Raw genomic sequence first — 19,183 nt, 5'->3', positions numbered from 1 at the left:
GTGACCTCCGTAAACCTGAATATTTAAATATATAAATATAAAATGCAGTTGTCCCTCGTTACTTCGCAGTTCGACTTTCGCAGTCTCGCGATATCGCAGTTTGTCAATGCACATTAACATAACAAAGATTGTGCAGGACACATGATTGTCAACTTTAATATTACTCATGTGATTGGGACAGTACTGGATACTGTACAGTAAAAAGTAAAAAAATAAACTACTCCAGGCAGGCACCGCCATTCTGTAGTTTTTTCCTCAATAAGCTTATACTGTATTCCTGCTCATAATGACTACATTTCCCAGAAGTCAACAGTGCCCTGCCCAGAAGCCCAATTTTCTTCTGCTGTAGAGGGAAAGCTTTGATCTGATCAGAAAAGGTTTGGCACTTATTACAGTGACTTCGGCACCCAACAGATGCAGAGACGCATGGAACCCACAGAACCAGACCAGAACCAGAGCAGAACCAGACCTCAAGACCCATCGATGAACCTTGAGAGCTGGTAGGCGGCCCATGAGGATTCTAAGCTGCGATGCACCACCGAAGGTCCGGCGCTCCATCCAGAGCTCCATCCGGAGCGCCATCCAGAGCTCCATCCAGAGCTCCATCCGGAGCCCACCGGAACTTTTTTCATCACTCGGGTTGGACCGAAACCGAGCCGCTCCTGTTCGGCAGAACCTGGTCAGTAAAATTTAGTAGCTACATATAAGTATGTTGTTAAAATGAGTAATTTAAGAGTTTAGACAATTGATTGTGGGCTTCATCGCTGCAGGGTAGGTCTGCAGAAACGGAATAGAGTCGGACCGGAACAGAGTTGGACCAAAACAGAGTCAGACCGGAACCGAGAGCCGCTCCTGTTCTGCAGAGCTAATAAGTCAAATTTAGTAGCTACATATACAGTACTGTAGGTATGTTGTTAACATGACGCAGGTTTAAGAGTTTAGAATATTGCAAGAGTGTGGGAAGGGTTTCTAACACCTTATAATATATATATAAATACTGAAATAAATATAACCTCGCTCCTTCGTGGATTTTCACTTATTGCGCCGGATGGGTGGTGGTGGTGTTGGAAACGAACACTCGCAATAAACGAGGGACTACTGTATATTATTTCATGCACGCACAGACTTGTAGGAACCACCTCATCAGTTAACAAGCAGACTCAGCTTGTGCCGAGGGGTGGGGGGTACAGGACTTTGTACAGGACTTTCTCAAGTTCCCTTCGTATTCAAGCAGCCTCTGCAACAAACACACTCACGCAGACAATGTGTCTGTCCAACAAAGACGTCCCCGCAGCCCCCTCATTATAAATACATGTCATTGGATCACAGCTAGTCTGAATCCCCGAGGCTGCTGCGCTCTAAGTGGCCGTGACTGAGCCCTGAATGGGTGGCCGAGCGCAGCTCTACCAGTACAGCCGCTGTGTGAGTGTGCGAGTGTGTGTGAGTGTGTGTATATAGAGCCAGGCTATGGGGATGAATGCTGCGCAGTAGGACAAGGTCAGAGGTCAGGTGGTCTGTTATGTCCAAATACAATTACATTCACACACATTCACTCCTCTAGATTTTAGGCGTTCTGATCAAAAATGGCGCTGGAAAAGAAAAATTGAATTTGAAAGGGTTGGAAACAAAACTTCAGCCGACGTGTAACAGGGAGCCGCTGCGTGCGTCACGAAGAGTTGCTGTAAATCTGGGGCAATAAGTTTCCTGCTGCCTCAACAACAAAAGCTGCACAACTCAAGTCCTGGTTCACATGTGAGGAGGGAACAAGGTGCCTCTGTGTGCGTGTGCATACATTGAATGTAAGTGTTAAAGAAATCCTCCCATCTTGCTGTGTGAAAGAAATGTGAAAGTGTCTCCGTCCCTGTGGAACCACAATCCAGGCCACAGTGATGTACCCTCGTTCTTTCCCTGTGTCACCATCAACGCTTCTATTTTTGAGTCAAAGCTCAACTATTTTTTAATGAATTCAATAAATGTTTCCTCACTATAGTATTTCAACCTCTAATATGCAACAAAAAATGATAGTAGGAAATGGATAAACACAGAATATTCATATATTTATCAATTGTGGGGAATCCTAATTTATGTTCCCTAATTTTACAGAACAAATGATTTGAGCTCCAATGTGAGTGGTTCATATTCGAGACTTAAATCTTTGTGTTTGCATCTTCTATGTGCATTTTCACCTGAAATTAAAGTATAGGATTGGGTCTACACAAGTTGCCAAGAAAACATTTTAGAAATTTATGCAAACAAAAGTTCACCGTCATCTTGGGTGAAACTCGGCGTGGATGAATTTTGAATCACGTGAGCGCTTTTACACGCACACCATGTTTGTCACAGAAGAGTACAAATTAAAACATAATCTGCATGTGTGAATTAACCAGTCAAGACCCGGGTCACCTCCTCAGGGATCATCACTAAAACTTTATGTAAGGATTTAATTTCTGACAGGATTTTCTTTACAACGAGTCATGTCGTCCAAGTTGTCTCTTGAAGAGCATTAATGTTTTCCAACACTTAAAGTGACACATCCAATAAGAGAAAAACACCAGATGATCCAAATTAAACAAACATATCTTCTAAGAACCAGGACAGTCGAAGAGCAAAGCAAAATTTCATATAGTTTGAAGTGAGGTCATGTGTAAAGGTTATGAACAATTATTATCTTACCTGTTTTAGATAGCTCTTTGAACGGCCTCAGTTTGGAGAAATACAGTTTAATTCTGAGCGGGTTGAGTTAGTCTGAGTGGGGTCAAGGCCAGAGTGCATTTCTGCACACTTTATTCAATTTAAATCTAAAAATATTTTTCACTGGATCGCACCAGAGTTGTTTTTTTTTAAAAGACTTTAAAACAACAAATATTGTTGCATGACACCATCATTTAAACAGCAATTTATAGCTATTTGCACAAAACAAAACAAAAACAAAAACAATTGAGATTGGAGTCGTTTTGAAATAGCAGCAACTTTTGGTCTTGGCCCCGGCCGGACGAGCCGAGAACAGAATTAAACAATTTTTCCAATCTGAAGTCTTTCAAAGAGCAGCTTCTACAGCAGGTAATACTGTAATTGTTATAACTTATTCATAGAACCCCACTTCAAAACATCTGAGCTATTACTTTAAGACATAAAAACAAGAAAAAAACACAAGAGAGCAGGCTGTGCACGTGAGAATCGAGACAGAGAGAACTGGGCCTACTTTAAGACAGAGTAAGAAACTATAAGAGCTGATGATTAGTGATTCAGAAACACACACACACACACACACACACATTTAACAGGCTGGACACACACACACCTTCACTCAGCCTCCACGCTGAGCCCGAGCCTGTCCAGAGACGGGTCTACGGGTCTATTGAGGGGACCGAGAGGGAGCTGTCCCTTTCTGTCGAGCTAATGAAGCCTGGAGCCACGAGCATAAAGGAGTGGAGCGAGTTAGCTCCATTCACTCGCCTCCGTCCTTCACACGGCTCCTGATGAGGCAACATGGTCTCCCTTAAAGAAACATCACGAGACATTACGCTCGCATCACTTTACAACGGGACATTCAAAACTTCTTCTGTGTGCATCCTGGAGACAATGGGTCCAGTTTGAACTGGTCACACAAAACCTGTTCAGTCTAGTTTACACATTATGAGCAGCTGATCAATACAAATTACTTGTTGTAAATTTAGGGCAAATCTATAGTATCAGTGAGAAGAACAACAAAAAGGACTTGGTGACAAAAAAGAAGAAGCTTCTTTTAAATGTAAATTTAATAGAAACAGTATTTGGCATTAGACTATTGTGATGCTGTAAAAGATTCAAAATATTCAGCCAAATGTTGACTCCACTTTGACGGAAAATTTGAAAATGTTCAAACTTAAAAGACTCAAAGTGATTTTGGTTGTCATTATTGAGCAAACTGTATTTGAAAAATATAAAAGTTAAATATATTTTCTATGGTCTTGAAAGGAAAAATTAAACATCAACCATATTTTATTAAAAAAAAAATCTCTTTTAAGAGCTTAATCTTTTCAGTCTTCCCAAATGCAACAACAACAAAGATTCAAATTACTGTGTGCGGTCTAAACTAGGGCATTCTTGGTGGTTTCTTCCATGATGGAAATCCAGAGCGTCGCTCCAAATATGCCGTCAGTCAGAGAGAAACAAAAGCATCTCACTGGAGAGCCCGAGACCAGCGTGTCACTCAGAGAAGAGATGCCACGCAAAGCAGAGACGTGGGGAGAAAAAGCTAAGAGACGACGCAATCAGACTTTTAGCAGGGGAGGTCTGACTTCAGACTGTCTATCTGTCTATCTGTCTGCCTGCCTGCCTATCTGCCTGCCTGTCTATCTGTCCGCACCCTGCTGCGGCTGCAACACGACCAAGGAGCTCTTGTTCAAATCTGCGTCCAGTCTCTGAACTAACACTGAGCTAATAATAGACAGAACGCTTATCAAACAGCCTGGCTGCTTCATTTGCATGCTACATGACCCAGACGAAGGCCAAACACGCACGCACGCACACACACGCACACACACGCACACACACGCACACCACTCGTGAACCAGACAACCTCTTCACTGGCCTTGACCCATGAACTCTAGGGTCCTCTGTCACCTGCTATGAGACCATTTATTCATGCTAGCAGGGCAGTCTAGCCAGAGCCTGGCTGTTCTGCATATGTGCACGCAGGATTCCCACGCTCTGAGCCCAGACCTGCAGCACCGTCACAACGAGGCGGTATTCATGAGGCTCATGATGGAGACGGCCATTGTGTCTGCCTGTCTGACTTTTTTGGGGGTTTCGCGACGAGCCTGGCTTCAGCTAGAGGTTTTCTTCGCTCTTTAAATGCTCAGTAAACATTCCACGTGAGCACATGCGACAGGCAAACAAAGAAAATCTGACGTTGCCTTTTTGTTGTCGCTTTGCAAGCCACACATCACCATTACAGCCTAGCGCTCTTGTGTTGCTGCACTCGCCCTTCTTCTACGCTTCACTCTTTGTTCCTGTCCAGTTTTTGTTCTGATGTTCCTCCTTTCTCCGGCACATGAAGGGTAAACTCGTGACTCGCCTCGCTTTTCCTTCCTCTTCCTCCTTCTTGACTGTGCGCCACTGGCTGAGAGCAGCTTCTCAGACTCTCACTGGCTGGCGTCGCCTACAGAAGCCGCGATGCGGCCAGCATGAGGCTTTGGGCTGTTTGAGTGTCATTAAAGCATCTTCTGCTGCTGCTGCTGATGTGACGGTCAGTCAGAAGATGTGAGGCGTGAACTTCGCTGCGTCCATCGCTCTATACAAACGTAGACACATCACAAATGCAGACAAATTCACCCCCCCTCCCCTCTTCCCTCCAGTTCTTCATTAATGGTTCCCTCCAAAACCAGACGCCCCCCTTGCTCAAATAATAACCCCGCTCCTTACACCCTTGCTCCATCTTCCCCCACCCCACAGTCTGCACCCTGCAACCCCTGTCTCACAAACCAGACACCCCAAAAATCTCCCATCCCACCATCTCCTCGTCTCCTCAGCTCCCACGCCCAGCATACAGCGCCTTATGATTCGCGTGACCGCCATTTTGCTGCCCGGTCCAACTGTACGGCGCGGCAGCTGCCCTAATGGGCAAAATGCAAATTGTGGCGCTGCTTTGTTGCTCAGCTGCTCTAATCGAATGAATTAAAAACAGGAGCCTGCTGAGTCAAATGTAAAGATGGCGGCAAAAATGTTACAGATTAATTATCACGGCCGCACAAATCTTGTTTATAGTCTTATTATGTTGTCATTAATTTGACCTGTTCAGTATATATTTTTTAAATTTATTACAAAAGGTGCAAACTCCAAACCTGATGCAAATGGATCAGTTCCTTTTCAGTTTTTCAGGAAAAACTGAAGCTTCAAAGCTAAAAATGGTTTTCAGGTGTGAATAGTTTTTTTTATATTTCATTTAAAAAAACAGCTTTTAGGCTAAATGAGCCACCCCATGGTTTGTGATGAGTAACCAGACAGCCATGTGCAAAAAATGAGACAATCATGGTCTGGTCTTTGTTGAACACATGGATCTTTTTTAATTTTTAATTAGTGAGCGTCTCCGTTTGCTTAATCTGTGCTTTATGTTTGTCTGTGTGTTAAAAAAACCAACAACGGAGGATGTGTGCGTGAGAGCGATCTGATTTAAACAAAGCCTCGGCTTAATCCTTTGTACAGTGTCACATTTGCATACGAGGGAATCACACGGAAACACGAGCACCATATGGCACAGTACGTCTGGACGCTTGATCTAAAACACCTATCAGATACTTCACAGGGTGCAAATGCTTTCATTGTGAATGATGAACAAATATCAGTGAGTACACGTAAAAAAAAAAATAAAAAAAATAAACAAAGCCTCTTCAGTCTTGCTTGCTTGCCGCCATGACACCCTCACGAGATCAGAAAAAAAACAACAAAAAAAACGCCACAATGTTTTGAGGTTATGCAAATGCAATTAGCCCCGATTTGCATTCGGCGACAGTTAACGGATGCACAGATGGCAGACGACCACGGAGCGCTCGCCATCTTTGGCAGAAGGAAAGAGCGGCGGCCATTTTGTCTTAAGCTGTGCCCATCTGGAGGGAACCGACCACATCGCATCTCCAAGACAACAACTACGTTTTGGAAACTGCTGCTGTTTGCTCTCAAGGCCAGGATTGTACGATACGTTCACCCACACACACACACACACACACACACACATATATTCTGAGTGCACATTCAGAGTATGTGGAGCATTATAGAGAGATACTTGCCATTTTACTGTCTCTGCAGCAACGTCTCTGCTCTGTGATCTTCAGCCGTTTTCTGCTTTTCAGTTCGTTACTATGCACCGTTTCAAACGTATTAATAGGGCATCGTGGAAAAAACAATCAAGCTTTGTTCGCTGCATTTCTATTTTTGAAAGACATGTGTCTGCAGCTCATCACAGTCAGCAGCTGAGGAAAAAATAAAGATCGCAGTGTCTGTTTGTCAAGTGTAAAAACCAGTTGGGGAATAAGCAGCAGATGAGTTAAAGTTGCAGAGTGAGTCAAGAGCAGAAGTTCCAAGCTGGTTGCCAGAGGCAGACGGTGGTGGGATATGTCAATCTCATGATGAGGGAGGAAGAAAAGAAAAAGGAACATGCCTCTCAGCAGTCTTTTGACATGGTGGATAACATTTGGAGAGAAACAGCCTTCAGCAGAACCACACACAGCCAGTGGAGATCAGGACCGAGGTCCAGTAAGGAGCTGGAGGCTGCAGCTGAGAAGAGCCACGCAGGGAGTGTCCTTTGGAGGTCTGTCGGCCCTTCAGGCCACACACTCAAAAAAAAAAAAAAAAAGGAAAAATAGGAAACCTCACTCAAAGCTGTGATGTCTCTGTGTTTCATATTGATTTCTCCTGCATGTTGGTAGCTCCAGAGGTGATTCTAGCCTTCAGGGACATTCTCCATCTTTCCCAGCCCACTCACTGGAGTCTCGGCTGGGCTTCGCTGGCTCTGCTAGACCTTCTGGATGGAGGTACGAGCCATGGGGAGGGGAGGAAGAAGACAAGAGCCTCTGGCAATGATGATGAGCTGCACCGGGTCTCGGAGTTCAGTCATCTACCAGCCTTCATCCAGCCTTCCAGCCACCCACCCTCGTTTCCAGCTGTAAAAAAAAAAGGGAAAAATAGAGTGTTTTTCAAAATCTCACCTTTAGCATTCAACATCCCTCTGCTCAATGCAAATGCAAATGTAAACACTAACACTTTGATTAAAAATATGTGGGAAGAAAACACCAACTTGCTCTTTTGTAACCCGCCCCGAGGCGCTCGCTGCTTAACAAAAAACAAATAAAAATGCTCAACATGTTGCACAAAAGCAGCCATTTGTGTCCACGTTCTAAACGTTGTAAATAAATTTGAAAAGAATTCTGGTTTATATCATCATGCATAGCCTCTACTCAATACCATTAATGGTAATAATTTCATCCACGCAGACGTCTTTGTTTTGAAGTATCTCGAAGCATTTTGAAAGTATTCAGAATCTTAATATCATGCTAATACGATAAGGTCCTTTGTGCAATTCTTTGTTCTTTTCTCTACGAGAAAGGAATTGCAGGGGCCTCCTTTTGCAGCCGTACACCCATCAGCCCCAAATTTCTGTCAAATCGCAGCTACAAAGACACATTCAGCTCACTGTGAATGGCTTAAAAACAAATAATAATAGAAAATAAGATAAGAAGAACAAAGAAAACAGTGGATAAATCCAGCCGAGGCCAGATGAAGGATCCAGCTTATTGGTGAGTTTCAGTTTGTTAGTTCGTGTTTTTATCATATAACAGCTACGTGATCGGTGTAGCCGTGGTATGAGAGGTGGGAGGGTGATGTGGGTGAGACTGGGTGAGCTTGAGGACGATTCAGACACAATGCTCCCATTGAGGGTGCTCAGACATGGGTGTTAACTCACCATTCCTTCACACACAATAGGGCCCCCTCACTAGAACCAGTGCAAGGGACAATGTTGGTTCAGGGCAGCCCTCCACTCAGAGCGCAAGAAAAGAGCGGCATTATTAAGATGGGAGCGGAGGGAAGGCTGGGGGAAGGAGAAAGACAAATAAAAGATGGAATGATATGTTTGGGTAGAGCAGGACTGGAGGAGCACCGTGACCCACTGTGGCTTTGGACTTGAGAAACAAAGCAGAGGAGCATCTCACAAGGATCCTAGAAGAGTGTCACAGAAACACTTGGTGCCTTATTTAGCAGCTCCAGACAAAAAAAAAAACCTCTGAATCTTTATCTTCTGTTCAAAGTGTTTATTTTTGCTTATATTCCCTCTGATTATTCAGAGACATGAGCTATAAATAAGCTGTTTATATATTTTCTGAGTCCCCAAAAACAGAAAAAAAAACCGTATAAGTACGGTGATAAAAATCACCAAACACACCAAAAAGAGCTAATGAACATAAATGTTTTAGTAAATAATTGATTTTTTTTGTAATAAATACAGTGAGATGAGTCTAACAATCTTTGATGATTAAAAAAAAAACAACAACTTTTGTTTCTTGTATCTGAAGACGGTTTTTGTGCGTTATAAGGATGATGAACAGCACCTGAGCATCTGCAGCAAAAACATTAGAACAAAAACGATATATCTGTGAGAAGGAATCACATTTGCTTGACTCTGCATGCCACACGCATGCTTTACTCATGCTTTTAATATTTAAATATTTAAATAAACGGAGTGACGTGCAGTGATGACTCTTTTGGTATTATTTGATAATTTAACAAGTGCCCTTTTTAGAGCAGATTATTTCAATTTGTTGTTTTAAGGGTGCCGTTCCAGAAAATAGACAGAGCCACGATTACACACTTTCTTATCAAGTTAATATGAAAAATTTGCAAACAAGTCCATTTAACTCAGAAGTTTACTGACTGTTTTATAAAAAAAAAAAAAACACTTAAGAGCAGCTTAAACGTGAAATCGCTTATTGCTTAAAAGTCAGCATCCCTCATTTAATTTAACTTTTTCATAAAACTGTTACTCTTTTTTTTTTTTTTTTTGAGTGTGCCTGAAAAACACAGTGAATTGATAAATTAAGGGTCACAATGATAACCGTTAATAAAAGCGGCTGCATCTTTTTAAAGTGGCCACAACTGTAGTGGAGGTTTTCTGCTCAGAACAAAATCATTGATTGAAAATCACTTAACATTTATTTTTCTCCATGAAATACGACATTAGCTGCTTTTTTGAAATGAAGACGTTTTGTTTTGGAAATGAAGCAGCAAGCGTTAACAAGCTGCTGCTGTAAGCTCTTATTTCACATTATTTGTCCAGACAGGTAAACCTCTCAGTAAAACGAAGGGTGGGTTTTAATTTAAGACGTATACAAGAAGCTATCAGTTCAGCTGCTTGTATAGGCGGCACAAGAGTAGCTGGAAAATGTTTATTGAGATCCCGTGCCTCTCTGGGAGCCTAATAGAATCCTGTGGCTGGAGTGAAAGCTCATTGTGCCAGTGGAAGGGATTACACTGGTAAACTGGTAAAACAGGGGAATGAGTCCAAACACTCTCTGCGCACCTCCTACGGAGAGGCAACAAACCATCGAACAATGATGTGGGGGTAAGAGAAGAGCTGCAAGCTGACTCGTTTCATCCAGAGAGGAGAAAATCTATCGGTGAAGCTGCGAGTTCATATGCATGTATGTGCACGGGCAGAAGAAAAAGGAGAAAATAACAGCTGCAGACGGAGGAGAGAAGGAAGGGGATGTGTGAGCGGCAGTTTCAGTGTTAGAGGGTAATGTGGGCAAATGATTTCTGTCCTGCTCCTCTGTCTGCATCCTGCGTGACAGTTTACAATCTCTGAGGCAGCAGGCAGGCCCAGCAGGCTGCTCTTCGCTCGACACAATCCCTCATTTCCCAACCTATTTTGTTTTTTTCTCTTTCAGTCTCTCTTTAAACGATATACGTTCCCAGCCCTGTTCTTCCACCACAAACACACAGCTGATTTTACTTTTATTTATTTCACATTTTGAGCTCACGAATCACCTGCTAATTTATCCACCATTTCTTCTAAATACATAGCATGGAAGTTTTCTTTATATTGTCTCGTAACTTTGCAACAAGACTGTCTATTGATGATTTCTAACAGGGAGTCTCTTCAGTGAGCTTTCACTCTCTCTCTCTCTCTCGCTCTTTTGTTTTGCTTTTATGCAAAATATGAACTGTGAGTTTCTTAGAGCTGCTAATTCCCAGCAAATATTTCTTTGTTCAACACAAATCCACAAAGGGTGGAGATGCCTGGGGAGCACAACGGCCTCTGTATACTTCCCGCTCGGTTTTCATGGACAACATGCAAGTATTATTCTCCTCTCATTTGCTGTTGAACTGGAAACCACGCTGGGCATAATGCATCATCTGCATTCTGCAATCTGCCATCGTGAAAGACGCTCTCCTCATCTCTGTTCCTTCAAAGGCTGCCGAGGGTGCATTCAAACAGCAGGACACACACTCAGCTAACAAACCTCATTAAGGGCCCATACACATGTCCTCAGTGCTAACACTGGCTGTCACACATCCTCTCTCAATGCACACACTGGTGACCACACTGACCACAACAAAGCATCTTTACAGAGCTAATTAGAAGGGTTCTCCGTCTTTATTTGAAGCTCTTCTGAATGGGAAGGGACATGATAATGAGATGGAAGAAGATGGAGAGTCAGGAGCAAGGAGAGGGTGAGAAAGAGGACAGGATGCTTGCTGATGTATTCAGAGATGGGCATAGTGTTTTTTGTTTTTTTAATAGTGCAGAAATAAAGCAAGGGGATGGAGCAGGAAGGGGGAACTGAATTAGTGAGACACCGCTCTGCGAGGCTCTGATGCAGTGATGGAGGTGATCGGGGAGGGAAGTGAACGCTGCACCATTTTGTTTGGTGTGCCATGTCGTTTCTAGAAAGGGCCTGCAAGGAGGACGAGGTGACACTACATCCTTTTATCGAAGGTGGCAAAATAGCAGCCACTGTACCTGTAATTTCAGAGGTTCATCCTGGTCACTACATGAATACATTAGAAATCGGAGACAATTAATTTTCTCTTGGTGCCAATTCATCAGAATTTTTTTTTTTTTGTGTGACACTTCTCATGTTTCAGTTCCATATCTTCTAAGCACAACAAGGATCAGATGTGATCATTATATCTAAAATATTGATGCCAAAATGATCAACTTTACTTTATATGTTTGAGAATGTTTGAACTCATATCACAGATATTACAAGCATATAAATCTGTCCACGCAATCACAGGATGAAGGGAGGAATAGTCTTCATCCTGCACGTGAAACGGGTCCAGCTTTAGTTTTAGTCTTTATTCCTAAAGAAGTGACAACAATGACAATCCAGACTCTTTTCAGTCTTCAGCAGAATTTTAAGTTCAAGTTGAAGTTATGACCTCACTGTTTCATGAAGCCCACTGACCCCTGATGGGAGTGTAAAGCATCCTGGGAGAAAAGCAGCACCCCACCCCCCCATGTCACAGAGCTTCTTAGACAGCTTGTTAATTTGCAAAACTTTGACACACAATCTCTGCCTGCGTGTGTGTATGCATGTGTGTGTATATATTAGCGACGGGACTTGACCCTAGCGAGCTGCGGCACTGTTTCGCGTCTTGCTGGGCGTGGGAAAAAGACGGGACCCCTTTTCACAGCTGCCTGGACGAGGACTGGGCTGCTTGGGGGCCCCTGGTACCCCCACCTCTACACGCACCCATTTTTCTCTCTTGTCCAAGCCCCCCCCCCCCCCTCCTTCTCCCTTATATCCCATTCAGACTCCAGCATACTTGTTTTCAAAAGCAGGGACCTCCTTCCCAGCCCTTCATAAATACATCTCATTATTCAAGCCTGGGTTTGCATAGAGATTCCAAAAAGATCTCCACTCGGCTCATGAGGCCTGAAGCCCCTCAGCCTTTTGGACTGCACAAGTGCAAATTTCGACTTACTAATCTCACTGTGCTAATATTAGTTTTCTCTTTTTCTTTTTAAGATGTGCGCTCACTTTTAAAACGGTTTCATTAATACAACAAATGTACTAAATTTCAAATCTGATGCACGCTTTGCACAAAATAAAAATAAAAAAGGAACAAAAGATAGGGATGGAAAATCTGAAACAGAAATGGAAATAGAGCTTAGCATGACTATTAGCACACGTTTTGCTAGGCTGTATCCCATCTGCCACATGCTTTTGTACAGTACCTCACACACACACACCCTCTTGAAAGCATCAAGCCCACACCCCCCACTTTCCCTGTTTGCAACTCGCTGCGATGCATTACTGCAGAGATTTATCTCCTATCAGTCTGTATAATGCTGGTTATAATTTACATCCACTTTAGAAAACAGCAGGACAGGCGGGCCCTTGCATATGCTAATGTAAAGCTTGGGAAAAATCTGGGGAACCAAAGAACTCCACAGTAAATTTGAATAACTGAGATTTCTACTGAGCTCCGAGGTTATGGAACCATGAAGATGTGACCTTGCTAACAGTGTATACTTTTTTTTTTTTTATCCTAATTTACAGCAGCGCCTGTGAGAAATGGAGGGGAACTTCTGACAATGCTAATAAATGTTTCTGTGACCAACATGAGAAATACCTCGAACAATATCTCCTGTGCATTGTTTATTAGCAACCCCTAAGAAAGTCAGTTTTTGTTTTAAACGCTTGATCCAAAGTAATTTCATTAGACGCATCAAAAAGCTGCTGAATGTGTTGCACGTTTATACAGATTTGCACAATCAGGAGACTTTGGATAAGGGGAGGTGACTTGTAAGTCGTCAAGGCACTGAGGTGAGACAAAAAAAAATCAAAACAAAAAGACGACAAAGCCACCCAAACACTCGTTCCGCACAAACAGGTCCAAACAGGGTCTCCTAAACGGATCAAGAACCGCAGCAAAGATTACACGGCCACCTCTCCGGCACCCAGCACACACTCTACCTGACAAATAGGATCACGGTATTTAAAAGGGATAAAACGCTGAGAGTGTGAGATTAACAAAGAGAGGTGCGTGTCTGAGCGTGAGGAAGATGAGGGGGGGATGCTCGAAGTGACAAAGGCTAATACTTCGAAAGAGATTGTTAGCGTGGAATTTAACATGGAGGTTGGTTTGATGAAATCAGTCCGTTTACATTGTTTAGGTATTAAACTGACATTTGTGCCATGTGCAAGCAGAAGTAAATGTCTGTAGATATTTGCTTTGGTTTAATTGAGATGATCAAGACTTCAGCAGAGCATGAAACTCAAACACACATAGATATACAAAATGTAGACGACAGCAAAGCCCAATGTAGGACCTAAAACAGAAATGTATAAAAGCCAAAAGATGCATGTGCACTTCATGAGTCATCTTATTTGCAGCATTTACCTGCAGGCTGACAGCTGCACCTCATCCTGTCTGCAGGCGGTGTCTCTCCTCTCTCCATGTTAATGCAAACGTCTTGGCTAATGTTGCCAACATTTCCCTACAAAAGCAGAAGAAAAGACAGTCAATATGAGTAAAACCCACACGCACCTGCCACTTTAAAGAGCACTTCATGTTTCAGCTAAAAATATAAGGTTTATGAAAAAATCCTTGCAGCTTAACTTAATAAGGGTAATAATAAATGTGATGCTTGATCTAATGGTGGGATTTTATGAAGACACATTTGTGAAGGGGAAATTAAACCACAGTGAGGGGATGGATTAAAGAATATTTCATGAGCCCAGGGGTAATATGTGAAGAGAAAGGCAAAGCCAACTAAAAAAACAGAATATGATCCCATAATGTGTCCAACCTGACTTATTTTGCGTGCATGTGTTGTTTTCTCAAACTGTAATTTTGCTCTTGCTGAAAAGCACATGGTGTCTGCATGCATGGAGCGTGATGCACAAATAAAGTTTGATTGGATTTGATCCCGCAGGACGCAGAACCCCTCCATCTGCAGCCCTCTTGTTTAACGGCGCACATCAAACGTCGTCAGTCATGCTCTAAATAGAGCATGCTGGGACTTCAGGGATTTTCAGTCGTCTCTAAGACTTCAGTTCTGCTCCAAGAATAGATCAAACTCTGAGCTGATGTCCTATTTTGTCCTTATTGAGAATCCAAAAATAATGAGTGAAATACAAAAACACATCTGCCAGGTCTAATTCAGGTTCAGTGAAACGTTACGTTTTAAAAATAGCAAAAGGCGGCCTTTTTTGTTTTGATCTCTCAAAGACTGTGATGCCTGTTACAAACAGTTAGCTCACAGAGTTAACACTTCTTACATCATGCTACTGACAAACATTACATTTACAAGAAAACATTGAACCTTAAGAAACGAAATATCACCTTTATTTAATATTATTAGTCATATTAATTATCATGGATCCTCTAAACCTGGTTAAGTGGAAAAAGTAATATTTTTATAAACTTCGTCCTTACCACACAATTCAATGATAGCAATGGCTCTAAAGCATTAGTCAAGTCCAAGAGCACAGAGAGCAAAGCTCAGCGTTTGGTAAGGGAGGTGATCCACTGACCTCAAGCCTAATCCAGATGTTCAAAAAGCACCTTGGGATAGTTTATATTTAGTAAAAGGAGTATGATGATTTAAATAACGTGGTAAAGTTAGATTTTTTTTAAATAATTTTTTATACAGGTAGTCTCAGTGAGTCACTACTAGAACTCATTTTCAAAAGAGACCTGTTCGGGAGCAGATGATGGGGGTTAGGGGCCTTGCTCAAGGGCCTAGAGTGGGGCAAATGAGGGTGGAGGCAGGTGTGGGTGTTTCATCTTTTCCACACACATTTTAATGATGTCAGTCCGGGGAGTTGAACTTGCAGCTTTCCGATCACAGGCCCATCTTCTCTAACCTCTGCACCACCACTCCCCAATTTATATATTAAGACGTTTTAGCACCTAGAACAGTGGTCTGCAATCTGCGGCTCTGGAGCCACATTCTGGTCCCTCTGCAGCAGCTTTTTCAAGCTTTGACCAAAACTGGTATAAAACTGAATTTCATTGGTTCCACAAACAACAAAAAATGATTAGTTCCAACAGTTTTGATGTCATTTCTTTTGCAAATATGTGAACACTGGAGCGAGTACAAGGAGTAAAACATATGCTTTATTTCTTGATCTGTCTGCATAGTTTATAGATTAATTACAAAAAATAATGGTAACTGAAAATTTTCCCCCCTTTACAAGAATCTGATAATTTTCTTTAATAAATTTAAAAAATAATTAGTTTTTGCTTTATAATACTAGCTACAAAAGCCCCCTCCAGCAAGCTTAAAGTGGCCCATGGGCCACCAGTTGACAACCACAGCTGTTGGTGCAGCTCCTGACACGTTTAATTTAGCGAACGAAGGTGAAAAATGGCTCTTTTGATCATAAAGGTTGCAGACCCCTGACCTAGAATGATTTCTTTATTCAAAGCTGCATTCTGGTGATTTGTTAAAAAAAAAAAACCAGAATCGCAAAATTTGGTGGTCAGACTTTTAATCCTGAGGTTGCGGGTTCGGGCCCAGGAAGGGCATCAAATAGCTAAATCTTTCACTCGCTGTGGCGACTTCTGAAGAACGGAGCAGCTGGAAGAAACTTACAAGATTTGAGATAAAACCATGTGATTTTTTTTTTAGAGTGGACTGGATGGAAGGGAACACAGTCGTGCTGTAATTATTGAATTAAAGTTAAGACCTTTAAGGATTTCTGATATATAAAAAAAAAACGTGCGATCACTTCAAGTGATGATGATGCTGCAGCCAACACTGTCACGTGAGTCCCGGATCGGCCAATTAGAGGAAAGCTTCAACTATTTCTGTCTCACCCCTCCAGAAAAAAACACCCACACAGCTCTGACAGCTGCAGCATGCTCTGGGTCTGGACCTCTCTTCTACATGACGATGGACTGATGGGTCCTCAACCATCACCACCATGCACCTCACCACCCCCCTTCACACACATGCAGGGATAGCAGCTGAAAGTGGAAAGGAATTAGCTAAAATCAAGCTGCTATAGCGTCTCCATCTTCTCCTCCGTCAGCATCCCGGTTCCTCCTGCTGCTGCTGCTGGTAGCCGCCCCGGCATCATCTCCTCCTCCTCCTCCACGAGAGGAGAGAGTCTCCTCCTCCTTCTTCTTCTTCGAAGTGTTCGGCATCAGTTCGTACTTTCGGTTCTCTAGCTTTATGAAATTAAAACTCATACAGCTAGATAACCAAAGACACAAACTGACCCGTCGTCTCTTAAAGGGGCCGCCCGCGCCGAGGAAAACACCGGGGGGGGGGGGGGGGGTTGCATGTGTGAAATCTGCACTGCTCCCCCCCCCCACACACACACACATCTCTCACACACAGAGGAGGTGAGATGCTGAGCATGTTAAAACATTTTTATATTTATCTGAGGTAAGAAAGGTGACTTTCACACGCAGCTTCTATTGGCTCCAATAAAACACGCACGCGCGCGCGCACACACACACTTTTCCTATACAGTACATTCATTAGGCATCCTCAAGGTTCTTGCAAATCAAACAGGCTGCTTTAAAAGTAAACCCACCTCAGATCTGCACGTGCAGACACATTCTTATAAAAGATGCGGATCAAAGCTTTCAGCATCAAACTTCAGGGATTCAGTAACAGCTTGGCGTCGCTTGGAAAAACACACAAATCCATTTAAAATACCTCATTCATTCTGGTTCATGAGAGTTTTTTTTTTTTTTTTTTTTTTTGAGAAACACACAGAAGCACTGATTTTAAAATCTGCCTTCAGAACATTGCACAAAGCATCGATTACTTACTCGCTCCGCGTTCATTTCTACTCCAAAAGGCTCGATGGCATCGGAGGAGAGTGAAAGCGCGTGAAAGAGTAGCTCATCAGGAGCCACAAAGTGTCCTCAGGTGGCGCAGATTGGGATGAAACAACCGCATCCTCTCCCTCGCACGCGCAGGCTGCTACTGCCAAGTGCGGAGAGTCCACACGGGGAGCTGAGGGCGCAAACTCCGCCTCAGAGAGGAAAGGAGGGGACTCAAACACACGCACCAGACGACACACAGCCAGAGAGAGAGAGAGAGAGAGAGGCGGGAAGCAGAGATTATTAATCTGAAAATAAATGCACGTGTTGCGTCAATCAGGCTGATTTCCCTCCAAATCTCCTCCTTAATGAGGAGTGCGTAAAATCTCTCCCTGAGAGGCGAATGGAGCAAAGTTGGTTTTGTAATTATACATTTATATATAAAACAATCTTTAAGGGGAAAATATGTGGAATGATACAGGCAGCAAAATGAGAGCGATTTAAAAAATATTAAACCTTTGCTAATGCAGAAATAAAATTAAAATAAACTTAAAACCCAAAGTTCTGCCGTTTTTGAAGCCTTAACAGAGAAATGACGTCAGAAAGTTTGTCAATAAAACCACATTACTTTCATATTTACCCCACATATTTTAATATATTTTACTGACACTGTCAGAAGGAGGGTAATTGTCTTGACTGGTTTTCTATCTTTGATTCAAGGAGCTAACGACGAGCGTTATTATGATCTTTGACTGGAGAAGCAGAGAAAAGAAACTCGCCTTTAAAAGTTTTGAAGGGTTATATTTGAAAGATGTGCTGCAGTGCCCTGCAGGAAAGCATCATCAGATATAATCTGATTGTTGCGCGTGAGCATTGTGCTGCAGCCCTCCTGTCAGCTCGGACTTCACTGCATGAATCTTTTGTGTGCAGATGTGAGCAGATGTGGCCTCGCGCTGTAAATAAACTCACAGCACACGCAACGAAAACAAGGAAGAGTCATTTGTGCAGCGAATACGCGCGAGGGAAGAGTCATCGCTGCTGCTGAGCATGCGCGCAGGGGGACGTTACACCTGCATCCCCAGAATGCATCTGTTCTGAAGCTCTACTGTAACAACACGTGACGCGTTAGGAGGTGATGCTCCTTAAAAACTACAACAACTATAAGGGGCTCTTGTTTGATCAGGTTTTTAATAATAATAAAAACAATAAACTTATATTGTTAAACAAGTTAGATGTGTTACAAATAAACGGAATTCTGGAAAGGAAATTGAGGTTCCTTTTATTTTTGGATACAGATAAGATGTACTCATAGCGTCTTAATACTGTATGTGTGTGTCAAATGGATTTTCCCATAAACAAGTAACAGGGACCCACCCACACCCCCACGCAACCAACCCACTTTTCAAAACTTAAAAAAAAAAAAAAAAGTCAACATCAAGTTCAACAACGTGCAGGAGAGAAATTACCATGACAATCCAGTCTGGGATCCTCCTGGTCCCCCTCCATCAACCCCCCCAGTCCCAACCCAACAGAGTCTGGCGTCAGCCCCGCTCCACTTTCCCAGGCTCCCAACAATATCTCCCTGTTGAACTCTGCTCTGCAGCGTCCTCCTCCTCCTCCTCCTCCTCCACCTCCTCCTCTCACACATGGCCCCGAAGAGCCTCGTTAATTTACTCCAGAGTTTGCTTAACTTACAAATTGCCAGTTTTTGGTATAATTCAGCCTCAACAGAAAATGTGCTGGAATCAAGTTTATTCTAGTTCATCTCGATGTTATGAAATGTAAATTACAGTTTACTTATCCTATAAATGAAAAAAAAAAATGTATATATATGTATATATACAATGTCTTCTGTCATCGCTGAGATCTGTTTAGCCTCATGCATTTTTATACAAACAAACAGAAATAGAAGTGA

General features: G+C 42.7%; 1 long non-coding RNA gene across 2 annotated transcripts; it reads right to left on the bottom strand.

Annotated features, from left to right (window-relative positions):
• Nucleotides 1–6,977: 6,977 nt before the first annotated feature.
• On the bottom strand, nt 6,978–17,430 carry LOC119414600. 2 transcript variants are annotated; one of them, XR_005187013.1, is made up of 3 exons: nt 17,034–17,430; nt 13,885–13,981; nt 6,978–7,640 (listed from the first exon to the last, which is right to left on the bottom strand). It is a non-coding gene; the product is annotated as an uncharacterized LOC119414600 (long non-coding RNA). The 2 variants fall into 2 exon arrangements; XR_005187014.1 differs by having other exon boundaries at nt 17,275–17,430.
• Between the last annotated feature and the right edge of the window lie 1,753 nt (nt 17,431–19,183).

This window comes from Nematolebias whitei, chromosome 9 (genome assembly GCF_014905685.2).
Source record: "Nematolebias whitei isolate Nwh7 chromosome 9, NemWhi1, whole genome shotgun sequence".
Lineage (NCBI taxonomy): Eukaryota > Metazoa > Chordata > Actinopteri > Cyprinodontiformes > Rivulidae > Nematolebias > Nematolebias whitei.
Note: the sequence above shows the minus strand (reverse complement) of the source record. Positions and strands in the feature narration are given on the sequence as shown.